The following is a 5,168-nucleotide window of genomic DNA, read 5'->3' as shown; positions in this document are numbered from 1 at the left end:
TGCTGAAGATAAAACTGAAATCGTATTTATTTTTGCACTTACATTCCAGTTGCCATGTAATTAAGTGCTACCACGTAATTAAAGAGGATTTTGAGGGTGTTTACGCCCTGCAATGCTCCATAATTACAGTTAATTCCTCCTTTATGGCTTTTGAGCATCTCCGGCAGAGCTCTGGGAGCTGGTGGGGCAGGCAGAGTAGCCGGTGTGGGTCTCAGAAACATGGCACACAGCTTTGGGTAGCACCTCAGAAAGGCTTGGCCCCATCCACAAATTTTTCTTTAGAAATATAGTACATCCCCAGGCATGGGGCTGGAACGATGTCCCCAGGAGCATAGTTCTGGGCGGACAGCAATGCAGAGGAAAGCAGCAGGAGCCATCCCAGCTTCTGTCCCCAGGATCTCCCTGGTAGAACTGCTTTAATGCCCAGAGGTGCTGCATGAGGACAAAATAAACCCTTCTGCAACATACAGACCTGTTGAGGAGGGATTTATTTCTTAGCTGAGAGTGAATAAATAGGTGGTGTGAAGCCCTGGGCGTGATTCTCCTTCATGGGCAGAGAGTCCCGAGGGATGGGGCTGTCCCAGCAGCATTGCAGCCAAAGCCACCTCCAGCAGACATCTAATCTGGGCCAGGCTACCAAATACTCACCTGCCACAACTCAAATCACACATCCAACCTCATAAGTAGGTATGGAAGAGCTCAGCTTTAGCAGCCAGTGACTCTCATTAGGAGCTGGGAGCTCAGGCACTGTGGGACCAGGGTGTCATACATGGAACCAAAAGGGAGCGGGATACCCTCCAGTGGGACACTAGGCACCTTGGGTCTTTATACTGTCTTTCCAGGCTGGAGGAAAGCATCTAAGCATGATCTGTGACGTGCTGCACCGTGGGCTTGCAGCCTACACCTGCGTCTCAGCATCGCACATTGTCCTGGTGTGTAGCTGGGCCAAAGATGGTTTCTGTTCAGCAGTTGGAACAGCACTGGGGTTTGGGTTCAGCTGGGATTTGTTAGGAGAGAAACACTGAGAACATCCCCATGTTGCATTTGGTGCTGGAAGTCAAAGGACTTAAAGTTTTGTCAGTCTACAAGTGCAAGATCTCAGGGGTGAGGAATATTGCAGTGGATCACCTCCATGGGCATTGGGCTCTGCCAAGGGGCTGTTCCATCTCCTGTCCCCCATGGGCAGGAGATCCATGAGGGGCTCTTCCTCTCTTGCTCTCTCTGGCTTTCGCTCGGGCTCTGGCTCTCCCGGGATTGCGGTTTCGGTTCGGGATTTTCACTCCTCCAGGATCTTTATCTGGGAACGGGCCGGGTTTGGTCAGTTGGTGGTGAGCAATGGCACTGGGTATCACTCATTTGCATGTTTTATTACTATTATTATCATTACTATTTTAACATCAGTAATATATTGAGTTTTATTTTCTTTCCATTATTGAGTTGTTCTTAATAATAAGAGTCTCCTTAACCCCCAGATCTCTCCCCTGTCCCCTGAGGAGGTGCAGTGAGTGAGCAGCTATGTTTTGCTGCCAGCCCAGTGCAACCACCACAGCCATAGAGCTCTGGGACTGGTCATAGCAAATAGGTACAAGCAGTGGCTAGGACACTGCCCAAGCCCACTGCAAATGGCTTTCATTACAAAATTGGGTGTCCATCTTTACAAGCTGGTCACACAAGTGAATTTTGCACCAAGTATTTTCCATAGCCCGTGGTTGAACATGGTTGCTTTGAATGGGGAGCTGATAATGCACCTGCTACTGCCTGTAGATATATAAATGGAGCCACTCAACACTACAATTTGCTCAGTAAAATGCTAGGATGGGCTTGAATTAGAGCAGGCACCCTTGCAAACAGGAGACTTACCCCAGTGACTTTGCAGGGGAGCGGGTGGGAGGCAACAGTTGAAGGAGATTATGTGAAGTCAGACACGCTGGATCCCGGCTTTACCTGTTAATGGGAAAATGAAAGGAGATTCCCCAAAAAACCTTTGTGCTAAGCCACTGCCTGCTTTCCTGAGAGTTTAAAGAGGTTCTTGATATATGCCATGGCAATTCCATAAAAGAATATGTGATGAAAGCAAGATATATTATAGGCTGCGATCCTATGCACAGAGAGGTGAATGAATTATTAACCTGGTAGAATTTACAGTCAGTTGGGGGAACTATAGATTTCTTCCTCCACATATAATTAGGGAACACTGGTAAAAGCATCAAAGTATTTCATCCTCAAATATGCAATTAGTCAGCCGGGTGAAAATCATTCCCCTACCAAAGGCTGCTTGGTGGCTGTGTGAGATATCTCAGTTGAGTTTCCCCAGCACGGTGCAGGTGTTGGTCCTCAGCTCTGGTCCCATGAATCCATAGGGTCTGGCCTTCCACTAACTCACCTCAGGCTGAAATCCAGGGGACATGATGCTTTACTCCTCTAAGCTTTTCACCTTCTTTAACTCCCTCAAAAGCCTACAGCACGTTGTGTTTAGAGGGGAGACAAACACTGCAATTAGGCAGAGGATGCAGAAGGAGTTGTTCAGGGAGAGGAGCATGTTCGTTCGCACGTAGGAAGGACTTTCACTCTTCCATGAAGTCCAGGGAACTAATGAAATTAAAACCTTTTTTAAACAGACAAATTGCATATCATTAGGTTAGTAATAACTGTGAGCAGTGCTCTCCATCCCCTCGGGAAACTATGGGAGGGGATTGGGTCTGCAGGACATGTAGAACCCTGTAACATCTCTATATCTACTCAGGAGGGTCCCACTGGTGCAAAACAGCCTCACAATGCCAAAGTTCCAGCAGTTTGAGGCTGCTGAGGAGCTGAACTAGTTATTCCACTAATTCTCAGCAGCTCATGCGATACGAGTGCTTTCTGGTGAGTCGGGCAAATCACAGGAGTTTCTCACTGAGTCACAAAGCAAAACAAAAGTGAGGTTTGCACCTTCTATGTACACGTCCTCACCTGCCATGGCTGGAGGAACGTGGCAACCAGAAGAGACAATAATGATGCTGATGGACAGGAGCAATGTGTTGATCTAAACCAGTGAGTGCTGCTGCCGTTCTTGGGAGGTCTAAAAAAAAAACCAGGGTTGATCTTCAGAGCTTCCAGTCCACCATGTTTTCCCAGCTGCATGGTCTCCTTGGATTGGGAATTGTATGTCTGGGAAGCCAATCAGGGACACCACGAAGCTGAATTTCCTTCCCTATGAGGTCAGTGTGTGGGAGGAAAGTTCTCATGGGCTGCATCCCACCATAACATGGATCAGGCATCACCTGCACTGAACACCCAGGTATCTCCAGGGTGGCTTGGGGAGCCTTGAAAACCAGCCAACGTGGCGGTTTTTTCTGCTTATGGGAAAGCTCCAACACACTTTTTGACATAAAAGCACAAATATTATGCTCGGAAGCTTCCCATCTGCTTCACATACCACCATGCACCAGGCTCGCTCCCATAATTATCAGCAGCTAGGAGCAAATCCATGACAACGGTCGGGCTCCTGCCAGGGAACACATCAGAGCTCCAATCAGCCAGCCCTGACCCGGCTCGGGGACGCTGGGTATTAGCTAATATCTGCCTGCTCCTGCCGTGCCGAGGAAGCAGGCAGCAAGCTCCGTTTTGATGGTTTGTTGGTCAGCATTAAGAATGAGTCCCACTTCAAACTCCAAATAAATCTGATTTTTTTTCCAGTTTGCTATCTGCACCAAAAAACAGGGCTTGGGGTTTATCTGGCGCTCAGGAAAAGAGAATGCAATAAATGCATATAAATATGTATATATGCACATACACATCTATGTGCTCTGGGGAGATTAAAGTATTTCTCAACCAGAACAAAATGCTCACTTCATTTTTCACATCGTTAGCAATTTTAAAAATATTTTAATACACAATATCTATCTGGAGAAAGAAACACTTTAATTTTTCAAGCATCTTTCAGGCAGCATTGGGATTTTTTTTTAATTTTTTTTTAAACAAAAGCAATTCACCAAAACTGGCATAAAAATAAAAATGTTGTTGGACTATCTAAATAGTAAATTATCTCCAGCAAAACACTGAAGATAAAGCTGCTGGCATTAGCCCTGTTCTGCAGGTCTGATGTCCCCGTGCCCATCCCACAGCAGCCCCCGGGGCACAGTTTGCAATTGCTATGTTGATATTACTAAGCAATAAAAAAAGGGGGTGCAGATGCTGCTGGGGGACATGGTGCTGCATTTCTGCATGATGCTGCTCCCCAAAAACTGCTGCCACACCATTAATGACTTTGTTGGCACAGCTGCTCCAAACATCCCTGTATGCACGTTCCCTTCTGCCTTCCCAGCACCGTTTGCTCACACAAATACAACCCATCAGCAAAATTTAAAAATAGCCAAAAATACATAATTAGGGTGGATGTACTATGGATTTAATAGAGTTTTTCGATTTCTTCCTGGACCATAAGACACCAGCCTTGGACAGAGGGAGGCCAGTCAGGAGGGAAAGACAGTGTTTTGCTGTGGTTTAGGTTTGTCAAAAGCCCTCAAATATTTGTTTCAGTTTTATATTGTATTGTTTTTTTATTGAGGGCCACAGAGAAGTTGCAGCAGACTGATTCTTTCACAGCTCCCCAAAGTTGAAATGCTTTGGAACTGAGAGCTTGGTGCCTGCCAAACTTCATAATTAACTTTAATAACTCTTTAATGTGAGCTTTAATTCAAACACTCGTGTTTCTGAGGGACAGTAGTGCAGAGGGTAGGAAAAAGCAAACCAAGAGAAACCAGCTCTGGTAAAACAATGCAGTAAACCCAAGCTTGTGTCATACCAGAGACAAGTGGAAATCGACTGTCCCATCCTGGGTGTGGTTAGATGGAGAGACATTGCCCCAGCCTGGTGGAAAGTGGAGAAGACATCACTGCCATCTCCAGGGATGGAGGGACCAAAGCCACTGGGAACACCACCAAATTGGAGTTTTATCTGAACTCGGTGGCAATGAAGGAGAAAGAAGAAAAAAAGACTAAAAAGCACCCCAGATAAATTTGCCCTAAGGCAACTAATTTTACTCATGAAATGACCATAGAAATTTGGGGGTGTTTTCCTCATAGAAGAAGAAGGAAGTAATCTACAGTCCTGGGCCTGTTCACTCAGTCAATGGTTTCTAATGGTTCTGTTACTGCCCTTGGGCAGCATTAGCTGGGCTGGGAAGC

Source organism: Antrostomus carolinensis, unplaced genomic scaffold, assembly GCF_000700745.2.
Source record: "Antrostomus carolinensis isolate BGI_N321 unplaced genomic scaffold, ASM70074v2 scaffold10510, whole genome shotgun sequence".
Lineage (NCBI taxonomy): Eukaryota > Metazoa > Chordata > Aves > Caprimulgiformes > Caprimulgidae > Antrostomus > Antrostomus carolinensis.
Note: the sequence above shows the minus strand (reverse complement) of the source record.